Source organism: Crocuta crocuta, unplaced genomic scaffold (assembly GCF_008692635.1).
Source record: "Crocuta crocuta isolate KB4526 unplaced genomic scaffold, BGI_CrCroc_1.0 scaffold262, whole genome shotgun sequence".
In the NCBI taxonomy this organism is placed as follows: domain Eukaryota; kingdom Metazoa; phylum Chordata; class Mammalia; order Carnivora; family Hyaenidae; genus Crocuta; species Crocuta crocuta.
Window position 1 is genome coordinate 3,584,482 of NW_027528869.1, and position 13,200 is coordinate 3,597,681.

General features: G+C 32.8%; 1 protein-coding gene across 4 annotated transcripts in view; it reads right to left on the reverse strand.

Moving 5' to 3' along the window:
- ATF7IP (activating transcription factor 7 interacting protein) overlaps positions 1 to 13,200 on the reverse strand; it is a 109,631-nt gene that overhangs the window by 62,955 nt on the left and 33,476 nt on the right. Inside the window, exon 2 of one of the 4 annotated variants that reach the window (XM_077756442.1) lies at positions 5 to 74. The exons of the other annotated variants lie outside the window; for them this stretch is intronic. The gene's annotated coding sequence lies outside the window, so the exon portion shown is untranslated. The remainder of the gene's footprint in view (positions 1 to 4; positions 75 to 13,200) is intronic. 4 annotated transcript variants of the gene reach the window in all.

Genomic DNA, 13,200 nt, shown 5'->3' on the forward strand with positions numbered 1-13,200 from the left:
TTACCTGCAAACAAGTCTCCATGGCTGTACTACTGGAAGAATACATTTCTAAGGATCAGTTTAAATACCGTCATCTGGAATAGAGGATGCCAGTCACAAAACTATTCTACAAAAGAAAAACTAGTTTTTCTAGGTTGCAACACTAGAATCATGAAGCTTTCATATGACTGTAATTCATTTTCACAGGAAAAAGCATTTATATTTTACAGTAGAAAATGTCTGCCATATCTAGAAGTAAATGTGTAAAACATGAACGTTGTCTAGAAAATATTTTTTCATTAAGAAGAGAGTCAAAAACTGTTTTTAAGGTCTCTATTCTTTAGATTCAGATGGAAAAATACCATCATTAATAAATTCTTTTTCTACTGCATCAAAAAGGGCTTCAGCTTTACCAGAGGTATATTTAAATAACCAAGAAGGGCATGTTACCTGCAAATAAGTATCTACAGCTTGGATTTTTTTTTTTTTTCAAATCTTGGGTAAATTATTTTTAAGGAAAGCCCAATAATCCTCTTCGTTTTTTAAGTGAAAATGTTATTCTCTTTTCTGCTTCGTTCCCCCTCTATCTACAACTTTTACCCTTTTTTCTAGCAGAGAGATCATAGCTATGAAAAAACAAAGGGGAAGTATTACCAAAAGCTGTAATGTCTTAGCCTACAATCCGCCTGCTCAAAAAGCTCAAGAATTTAAGTGGCTGTTCAAGAGCTGCTCACAAACTCAGCCAATCAGTAGCCAGCATTCTGATTCCTGCCCAGCAACAGGAGACAGACTAATAAGGTCAGAGAAACATAGTTAAAACCTGGATCTGAAATATGTTACTGAGGTTCTTTGTCTAATATAAGTAATCTAGAACATAAATGCATATAAAATCTAAATCTATATGATACATATTAAATATCACATAAATAAAAATATACATCTTTCATGCTATTATCATTTATCCTCCTTTAAATACCCCTGAATGTTTCCAGAAATATAAATCAATTTCCTAATTGGAGAATGAGTCAAACATGGACCACACATAACAAGAATATACTTCTCTCCCCATAGGTAAGAATCTGTAAAATTCAAATGTAAATTTCTTTTTTTTTAAAAAATCCACAATCCTTAATATTTATAAAACATTTATAACTAAAAATTCAGCAGAACCTTAAATTCAAATGACAAGATTATTTTCAAACCCACCTATCACTATTGTTATAGATTTGACTCCAAAAATTAATAGTATTCTGGACCCAAAGGTTTACTACAGATAGCATCATAAAGTGCTTTGTTGTCTACTGCACTGAACTGACTCAGTTTGATTCACCTAATGAAATTAAAATGTCTGACTCCTGACAACCTATATTAAGTGTTGTAAGTACAATTATTAAATTTTTTCTCCTTAACTGCCCTTCACAGCATGTTATGAGCTCTCCCCTTTTGAAGCAATAAAGCAAATGTGTGGGTTACAACAGTAAATATTCATGTAAACTGAAGGGAAATTTTTCTTATACTACATCATTCTGCAGTCCTTTAAACATAAAATAAAAATAGGTAATCTATCATCTGAATACATTTTTTCTCAAATTAACTACCTATCAGATTTTGTTAGTAAACAAGTTTTAAAAATAAACCTCTTTTTTTTTTCCTCCTTCAGTTCCAGATGAACCTTGTAATTTTTCAAACATACCCAAGAGGGAGCTTGCTGCAGCCATACTCTTAGTTTATATAATCTCCCCATAGGAAAAATAAATCAGCAGCTGCTTCAGTGTTTCCTTGTGTGAGAGAACTGAAATTCACTGTCTGATTGGCTCAAAGCCATAGCTGCCTAGAGCCAATCAGACATCGGCATCACAAACCTTGCCCAGCAACAAGGGAAGCAGATGAGGGCAAGTACTCTACCAAGAATCCAAATGCTGTGAAAATAAAGGTGAACGATTATACTGAAACATATTCGATGAAACTGAAACATATTCATAGTATACTCCCAAATTTATTGTTTGAATAAGAGGTCTCCTGTAGGGTTTTTCTGATGAATAAACAAGGGTCTGTACTACTGCTTTCCAAGAACAGTTAACAAAACAATAGGAATACCTGGATTGTTAAATCAAAACATATGCATACATACACAAACACTATCTTAATTCAAAGCTATGGATACCTGATGCAGTGTACTTAAAATAAAACTGAGCAGTAACTTGGAAAACGTGAAGCAAAGCCATTTAAGTGGACTTGACATTTCTATCTTTGACACAAGCACTCCAAGTGCATTCATGCTGATAACTGACATTACTATAACATTATTCTGAATAATGGGATGCTGAGAATAATTTTTATTCAAATTTGGATTTTCATTAAATGGACTAAATAAATATTAGCCAATAGGACTAATAATGGCTTACTCTTACATAATCAGTTTATGCTCATGATTCCTAGCCTCTTTAGAAACACAATTCTGCCACTTGATTCCGTGAGAAACCACTCTCATTTGAGAAGTGCATGATTTTATTTCACACTCCCAAATTTTACTTGAGAATTTTGCAACCATCCTAAAAATAAAATCATAAAGAATATTAAGTGTATTACACAATAAATGTTTAAATCTGCTATAATGTTTACTGTCCATTGGTGAGACTGGTAAACCTGATAATGCAACGAATGGTTCATCCACTTTAATACTTATCTGTACAAATTTAGTATAAAGAACTTTCCAAATTTTTATCTTAAATAATGGGTATCTTTTTGTCTCTGTTATTTTTCTAAAACTTTAGTAGAACTATTTTCTTTATATTTTCAAAATTTTTTTACATTTATTTATTTTTGAGAGACAGAGATTGAGCACAAGTGGGGGAGGGGCAGAGGGAGAAGGAGACACAGAATCTGAAGCAGGCTCCAGGCTCTGAGCTATCAGCACAGAGCCTGATGCGGGGCTCGAACTCACAAACTGTGAAATCATGACCTGACCCAAAGTCGGACACTTTACCGACTGGGCCATCCAGTCTCCCCTAGTAGAACTACTTTCACTACTTCTGTTAAAATCCCACATCACATTTCCATATTCTCTTGCTTTCTATAGGTTTTCTCTCCCGGTCACTCACAAAGCACTGGCAATATTCATTTCAAGATCCAGAATCTCCTATAGTTCACAATTCTTCAGTTCTACTATGCTATCGTTCTTCTCTCAATTGCATAAAACACATTCAATAGCTATCTTACCATCTTTAAAAAAATATTAATTGCTGAAAAAAGTATCAAGTGACTATAATATTTGACACCTCAACAAAGAATCCCTTCTGCATGTTATCAACCTACTGATATTAGCTGGAGTATCAAAATATAGAATGAAATATCCCCAACTAAATTTTTAAAAAATAATCAGCAACAAAGGAAATAGAGAGTTTGCTTCACCGACAATTCTTTGGACAAAACAGGAACAACTCATGTTCTTGAAATTTTGGTTACATCAAAACCAGACTGGTCACTAACTTGTTGCATTCATTCACGGCTATGTTTTGAGAAATTCGAGACTGGGATAGTCTACATGAAAAAATGCAAGATACCCTAAAATCACTTTTCCAAGTGTATTTTTGTTATATAGGCAAATTAAAACTGACTGACCTGACCCAACAAATGCAATTTTAGAATACATTTGTCAAATTACATCCCCTTAGAAAATGAGCCAGTTACCCCATCCCCCAGGGCCCTATCTACTAGCTTGACCCACTCACCAAATTCTACCACCTATGCGGATAATAAATAAAGTTACAGAAGTCCATGTAATAATTTTTTAAGGAATTTAAACCAGTTGTCCAAATGTATTTTTCATAGTTTGCCTGGGTGAGCTAAAACACCCAGAATGATTTATGAGAAGTTGAAAGACGTAAATTCTTCAAATGTCAGGAACAGCTCTAACTTTTCTTATTGACCCAGCCGAAGAAGAAAGAGTGAAAAGCTACTTTCTGTGTCAGCCACCTTTCACTAAATAGTATTGCAGCAATACTTCCGCCCCAAAATCTTACTAATATAACATTCTTCTTCATTCTAGCTCATAGGATGAAGGAGTGGTAGGTACCCCCACCCCAAATCTAGATCCGTGGCAAAGGGAAAAGACTACAGTGACAGAATAATACAATATATCAGGGTTTTAAAGCTATTTCTTAGATATAGTATACATCACTCTCACTCATAGTCTATTGGTTAAAGGCAAGTTACACACTAAAGGGGTGGAAAAGTAAAAAGCAACCAGTGGGAAATACTTCATGTCACATGGCAAAAGGCATAGATACATATAATCTTCTTACAAGAAGAAAGAATAATGGTGAAATAATATATAATCTACCACACTTTAAAAATACATAATTGCTTCTCAGCCTTTTGGCTAGGTGTTTAAGTGTAGCATCTATTCTTATCAGTTTAAAAATACATAATTATAGTGGTGCCTCGGTGGCACAGTAGGTTAAGCATCTGACTCTTGACCTTGGCTCAGGTCAAGATCTCACAGTTCATAAGTTCGAGCCCTGCACTGGGTTCTGCACTGATGGTGTGGAGACTGCTTGGGATTCTGTCCCTCCTTCTCTCTGCCCCTCCCCTGCTTGTACTCTTTCTCTCTCTCTCAAATAAATAAACTTAAAAAAATTTAAAGACATAATTATAAAAAGCTTGGCCTACCCAGGATTTCTAAACTAACAAAACTGGGTCTCCTCACTGTTTGTTCTAACATTTGCATAACAATCGACATAGGATAAATCACCCTAACTCGAGATTTCAGGCTGCTCAATTGTAAAAACAAGGATATCAGACTAGATGCTTGCTAAGTTCCATTCTACTCAAATTTTACATTACTTTACAAATGTCTAGCTATACTGATGCTCTTTTATAATTCAGTTTTCATTATAAAATACTGTGAACATGCAGTAAGATATAAATTCTGAGATAATGATCACGTGTGTACCCACCATCCAGATAAGAAACAAAACAATTAGAAAAAAAAAAAAAACCAAGACCCTCTGGATGACACTACCAGATAGCATGCTCCTCTTTCCGCATCCCCAACTCCTTAACACAAAGATAAGCATAATCTTGAATTTGATGTTTATTATTTTTAGGCATTCCTTATACGACTTTTTCTATACTATAAATTCCCCTTTTTTGTTAACTAAACAACATAACTTAAAGGGAGAAAAAGAAACTTACACTTACAAGGGAAATTATTTGTCAGACACTATACCAAGTCATATTCTTTTCTCATTTACTTGATAACTTATTTAACATTCACCTTTACGTATGATCTAAATGAACACATGAAGGACCATGCTGCTACCATGCATTACACAGCTGGTAATTTCAGCTTGGGAAGGTCAGTCAGACGCCCAATTCAGTACCAAGTTGTTTTCACTGGCACAGATGCCCTTCTACATTTCATCCTTTAAATTTTGCTACCATGGGATGCTCTATTGTATCAGAATGTTAAGTAATAAATAAACTACAGCTGACCCTTGAATAACACAGATTTGAACTGCATGGGTCCACTCATAGGCAAAAATTTTTAAGGTACAGTGCTGTAAATGTACTTTCTTTTCCTTATAATTTTCTAATAACATTTCCTTTCCTCTAGCTTACTTTACTGTAAGAATATAGTACATGGTACATATATTAGACATATAAAATGTCTAACTGACTGCATGTTATCAGAAAGGCTTCCAGTCAACAGTAGACTATTAGTACTTAAGTTTTCGGGGAGTTAAAAGTTATATGCAGATTTTTTTACTACATTAGGGATTGGTAGCCTATCAACCACATTGTTCAAGAGTAAACTGAATATGGTGTTTGCCACAATTTTCTTCTCTATCTCTTTGAAAATGGAGAAGTCATTTAATGTAATTCCTAAAGCCTAACCACACAGTAATTGCAATCTGAGAGTAGACCCTTAATTTTACCAACCTGCAGACTGGTTCATATATTAGCCACAAAAGTATTATTAGCAGAATCCTAAATATTTAATTCTCTTTTAAAAGCAACTTATCTACAAGTCACCTTAGCAAATAATAGACTTTACTCTACAAACGAAAAGGGAATTTCCTCAACCTTGCAAGGGGAATTTTGGAAAAACCCACAACTAACACCTACTTAATAGTGAAAGACAGTTTTTGCCTTAAGATTAGGAATAAGACAAAATGTTTGCTCTTACCACTTCTATTCAGCAATAACTAGAGGTTCTGGCCTGGGAAAGTAGGCAAGAAAATGAAATAAAGGCTTTCTAACTTGAAAAGAACAAAGTATTTTTTGCATTTATTTGCAATGATACAATGTTATAGGTGGAAAATTGTAAGGAATTCACTAAAAAATTATTAGAATTGGTAAATGGGTTTAGAAGGTCACAAGATACAAGATTAATATATAAAATCTATTGTATTTCTATAGTTACAGTGAACAATTCAAAAACAAAATTTAAAAAACAATTCCATTTACAATAGTATCAAAACTAACAAATTTAACAAAAAAAAGTAAAAAACTTTATCCTCTGAAAAACTATATAAAGCATTGTAGAAGAAATCGAAGATCTAAATAAACACCAAGACATTGCTTACTCCTGAATCAAAGGCTTAATATCAAAATGTCAACATTCAAAACTAATCTGATTCAACATAATCCCTATCAAAATCCTAGCCATGTTCTTTGCAGAAACTGACAAGGTGATCCCAAAATTCATATGCATATGCATATGCAAGGGACCCAAAATAGCCAAAACAATCTTGAAGAAGAAAACAACATTGAAAAACTTACTCTTGAGATTTTCAAAGCTTAGTACAAGCTACAGTAATACTGTCAGTGTAGTATTACTAGCAAAGAGGGCAGACATATATAAATCAAAGGAATAGACCTCCCAGTCAAGATATAAATCCTCACATTCATGGTCAACTGATTTTTGACAAGGGTGCCAAGACCATTCAATGAGGAAAGAACAGTATTTTCAACAAATAGTATGGGCATTACTGGGTAGCCACATGCAAAAGAATGAGTGTAGGCCCCTATTCTCATGCCATATATTAAAAAAATTAACTCAAAATGGCTCAAAGACCTAAATTTAAAAAAAAAAATTTAATACTTATTTATTTTGAGAGATAGAGAGCACAAGCGAGCAGGGGAGGGGCAGAAAGACAGGAGAGAATCCCAAGCAGTCTCCGCGTTATCAGTGCAGAGCCCAATGCCGTGCTCACTGTGAAATCATGACCTGGGCCAAAATCAAGAGTTTGACCTAAATTTAAGAGCTAAAAGTTTTAAATCTTAAAAGAAAACTTAGGTACAAATCTATAAAATCTTAGAATAGGCAATGGTTTCTTATATATGACCCAAAGAAAACAAGCAATGAAAGAAAATAAAATAGATTAAGTGAACTGGACTTTATCAAAATGTAAAAACTTTTATGCTGCAAAGGACACATCAAGAAAGTAAACCAACAACTCCCACAATGGCAGGGAATATCTGTCAATAATGTACCTGCTAAGAGACTTGTATCTACTAGAACCTACAAAAAAAAAAAAGTTACAACTCGATAATAAAAAAACAACCCAATTTAATAAAAAGCAAAGGACTTGATATTTCTCTAAAGAAAAACTAATCAACAATAAACGTGAAAAGAGGCTCAATATCATTATCATCAGAGAAATGCAAATCAAAGCCACAATGAAATAACACATTACACATAGCAGAATGGCTGTAATCAAAAAGAAAGAAAATCACAACTGTTGGCAAGGATGTAGAGAAATTCGAAGCCTCATATAACGCTGGTGGAACTGTAAAATGAAGCAGTTGTTTTCCAAAACAGTCTGGCAGTTCTTCAACATATTAAACATTGCGTTTCCATGGGATCTAGCAATTCCACTCCTAGCTATACCCCCCAAAAATAAAAACATATGTCCACACACAAACATATGCACAAATGTTCACAGAAATGCTATTCATAATAGCCAAGAACTATTCATAATAGCCAAACTAACTCAAATATCCAACAACTGATAGGTAAATAAAATGTGGTATATCCATACAATGGAATATTATTTGGCTATAAAAAGAAATTAAGTACTGATAAGTGTTACAGTATGAATGAATCTTGAAAATACACTGAGTAAATGAAGCCTGTCACAAAAGGCTACATATTGAATGATTCCATATATACGAAATGGCCAGAACAGGCAAATCTGTAACAACAGAAAGCACCTTAGTGGTTGTCTAGGGTTGGGGGATTGAGGAGAAAATGAAAAATGGCTGCTAAAGGGTACAAGGTTTCTTTCTGGGACAATAAAAATGTTCTAAAATTAATTGTGGTAATGGTTGCAAACTCTATAAATACTTTTAAAACCACGGAGCTGTACACTTTAAACAGGTGAATTGAATCTGAATACATCTCAAATCTGTTCTTTGAAAAAATATGTAGCAGAACTACAGTTAATTTCTTGTTGGCTTTTTTTTTTTTTTTTTAACCTAACTCCCCTTTTCTGGGTCACACTTTCAACACAGACAAAACAACTATATCAAGAGAACTGAATGTTCAGTTATACTTCAGGGAGTTTACATTTTTAGGCCAAGAAGTTTATAATCATAACAGTGATGAAAGGCAATGTACATAAAATAACAATAGCCATATTCTTCTTATGTGCTAACCTTAAATAAGCCTGTTATTCTTTTTCCCTGTCCTAAATGGGACAATTCTTTAGTATGCTTATCTCACAGGATGATAATAATGGGCATGAGACACTCATATAGGATTAAGAAAAAATTTATCAAGAAAAAAAACCACAATACTGAGCATCTACAGATAAACACTCCATGTAAGTCTATTAATGGAATCTTCTACACACGGAAAATTACCAAAAGGACTCGAAAGTCGAAAGTAAAACAGAAGCGTTTGCTTCTATTATAAACTGACACTATAATCAAAAAACCTTATATGTAATTAACATTGATAAATTTGTTTTAAAGTGAGGTATACTTACTGAACTTTGTGAAGTTACATAAAGCTTTGTCACATTTTATCAATACTGTCTTCATTCAAAATGATGTTCTTACCACCATTTACTGCATTTGTCAATACTTCAAATGAACGCTTTTAGAAATAATTATTAAAATGGACTTTAATATCTATATTTATGTATTGCTTAACAAAACACTCTGGCACATCTCATCATGCATCTAGTATAAGATTAAAACATTTTAAGTGTCCACTGCTTTGTCAGAAAACATTTTAAAATATGATGTATGTCAGAGGTAATTTAACAAAAGAATAAAAAATAAAATCCTCTGATATAGTATTAATGAGTATACAGTGTCTGGCACATAATATATACTTAGTAAATATTGGATAAAAGAATGATGAACTATATACACATATATAATATCTAAAATAATTCTTAAATTAAAAATTAAATTACCCTTTTAGGAAGCAAAGATACTAATCTACAATATTTTTGACAGAACTGTAAACTAACACACTAGCAGGTTCATATACACAGGTATACATAAGAGGATGACTTTTCTTTGGGGACTCGGCATGCTTATTTACTAACAAAAAGTAACAATATATACCCACTTTCACAAAATGCTGCCCCAGAAAAAGTGCAATACATAGGACCATTACAATTAATCAAATCTGACATGAGAGTCATTTTTCAAGCCTTAGAAAATTTGTTTTGGTTTGATTTCCTATCTCAAAAAATATTATTTTGAAAGAAAGCTACTTTAAAAAAAAAAAAATCTACGTTTGTTTATTACTATATAATGATGACAATCTTCTCTACAATAATGAACACACCCTAAAGGGAGCCCCCTTCAGCCATCTTATCAGTTTCCTCATAACAACAGAAACTGAAATCCAGTTTGCATAGTCACTGTGGTTGGCTAAAGAAAGCAGGTTCATGTAACCAGTCAGAAAGCTAGAAACTGGGCAACCATAAAAGGAGAAATTTTAAATCTGCCTGGCAACAGCCTAAAAATAGAAAAGAATACACTACTATAAATCCCAGAATAGACGTGAATATAAGAGCAAAACTACCAGCAAAAACTTTATTTTCTTGGGGGAAAAGATGTGCCTCACATTTCATTATCTAAAGTACTAACTTGGCATCTTTTCTTACTAAGTGGCAATTAAAGAAAAATGAACACTAAGCTAAATAAATGGGCTACTTTCAAGTTATATGTCATTGTTCATCTTACCTTACTTATATATATAGCTCTGTGTGTGTGTGTGTGTGTACACACACACATACATGATTAAGCGTTTTTCTTCTTCCAGAGAATGATGCAGCATTTTAATCACAGCTCTAAAACATTCAAGGCTCTATAAAATCTCTCAAAGGCTGAACCTCACTGCATTTTTTTCTAGCACTTTTCCCTTGAAATTATTTGGGAATCTGAGTAACAGGTAAAAGACTATTTACTGTATTAAGACCACAAAAGATTAAATAATTTACCAAAATAGATATCTAAATAGAGTGGGGATTATGCCTTATTCTTTTTTAACATAAACTTGTTCTAACCTACAGTAGTGGCTTTCATACAGTAGGTATTCAACAATTGTTTTTCTCAATTAATTTGTTAGTGAGGAAGACAAATTATCTAACTGTTCATGTCAAGTGAAAGTTAAATTAACATGTAAAATTATAATCTGTATAATATTATTTTTGACTTTTCAATTTTGCCTAAAGTGGGATAATGCTAAAGATGACAATGCCTACCATTTCTTACTGTTACCCAGATAACAAAACCTATTTCATTATTCTAACTTTCCAGCACAGTAATGCTTAAAATGCATGTTTCTTTGTATACTACAAATTTACTCTGCAATACATTTTAATTCCTAAAGATTACAAAAAATGTGCAGTTTAATGTAGTAACTACGAAGACTGTGGGTTAATAAGAAACAACCAAGTCAAAAAGGGAGGAGGTGCAGAAAAAAGGAAAAGAAAAAAATTTTAATTTCAAGAAATTAAATTATACCTGCTGAAATAAAAGGATGGTTAGACAGTCAAGTTATGTTAAAACAAATGCTATTTATCAAAGTATATGTTCTATGCATTTCTTACAGCAAAACTTCTATCAGTGTATTTTAATGAAATGAAAGTTAAGTTTTAAAATTTTTCTTTGGTCACTATCTGTTATCCAAAATGTAAAGTGAATTCATACATTTGATACCATACTATACTATACTAAAAATTTGGTTATGAAAATTATATGTAAAGAACTATTTTAATCACAAATAAGGTTTAGAAACAATGCCTTAAAACACAGGAACATAAAACAGTTTTAGATAACAAAAATGAGCTCCAGTGAAGGATGGAAAAATATGAGCAATATAAAATCAAATGAGCAAACTGAGTAATACAACCTTTTAATCTAACAGTTTAAGATAGCTAGACTTTAAAATGAAGTATAACCAAGCCTTCAAAAACATAAATAGTATTATTGTAAACACTGGTCTGAATGAAAAGTAACTAAGCTTACTATCTGATTTATTTTTCTTACTGTTGTACTCATATGTGACTTGGATATCCAAAATCTAACTACAACTGTATTCACATCTTTAAGATAACTTGTCTTTTATGTACATAGATCTTGTTTATTTATCTAAAACAAACTATAATCCTCATCACAAAGGAAAGCAATAGGAGTTAACATGAGTTATAATTAGTGTGGGAGAACATAACAAATGGGCCAAACTTTGATAACAAGGTGCTACAAGTTGAAAAAATTACGATTCTAGATACACAAGTCAAGTATCATTTTAAACATACATCTCAGCACTTCCTATTTTCTTAAATTTATTTAAAGCAGCTATACTTTTTTTAAAATAAAAAAAGGCCTTATATTAGCCAGTTTTATTTCAAGAGAAGAGAGAAAGCATTATGTTTCCATAACAATATTCTAAATAGTCACACATCTTATCACATACCAATCTGAATTTTGGGAGGGGGGACTAAATAATCAATGACACAGTGTTAATTAGTACAGCAACTACAATGCCCTGGAGGAGTTTAGACAGTTCAAGAAACTTTACCTTTCATTTCTCCATTTTATTCTCCCTCTGTTGGCCCTTCCCTTAAGAACGTCAGCTGACAGCCAGATGTACTGGGGCCCTAGCCTATGTGTACAGAAGTGTAGCTTTAGTAACAAACATAACTAAAGGAAGGACCCTAATCTTCTGTCATATCCTGGAACAAATTCAAATTCTTCTTTGTACCTATTATTTTTCTTTTCTATAACAAAGCAATACTGTTGGTATGTTAGACCTCCTTGCATATTTAATTAAAATTATATTTACCACAACTTTTTTTGGCTGATTGGAAAAAAATAATCAAATCTGTATCTTTATAAATCTATTGTTCTTCAGTTAAAATTTCAGAAAAAAGTCATGCTTTTGATGGTAAGATCTCTCCTGGGCCTACAACTCAGAATGGACCAACACCCTCCTAGGGAGCAAAGAAAAATTATATTCCCATTCTAAAATTTTTCTCACTAGTAATGCATAAAAATACAATCTACCTGTTTCTGGCAAATATTCATAAGCAGCTTACTTTTCACAGGTTGGGCTGTCAGAAGCTATTATCAACAGTTCCTGATACATTTAAATAAAACAGATTTCCTTCATCTAAAACCATGAATCATCACCATGTTTCATCATTTAAAACCTAAAAACCATCAGCAGAGATCTGACCAAATAACACTATACTTTGGAAACTCTCTTAACTGCTCTCCTAACCATCATAGTAAATGAGCCAATATTCTCTACCCATTCAATCAATATACAGACTGATAACTACAAATACACTGAGATCTCATGTTATTCTGCTCTCATCTAAACCTGTTCATATTGGTTGTGCTTGTTACCGAATTCCGTTGTATGTTTTTATTATAAGCTGTAGAGTAGAACTAAATTTTGTGTAAACTAATGAAATATGAGTGCAAAAAAAAGGAGTTGCTAGATAGGCATCAATTAAGAGACTGATGCAGAAAAAAACACTCAGATATGCAGGGGACTACTGGCTTAGGTAAATCATTTAATAAAATCTTTAGTTCTAAAGTTTTCTATCTAGAATACATGGAAATGAAATTAGAAGACCTGAAAGGATCCTTTAAGGTTAAAAAAAAAATTTTTTTTATGTTTATTTTTGAGAGAAAGGAGACAGAGTAGTGGAGAGGGGTGGAGAGGCAGAGAGAGAGGAAGAC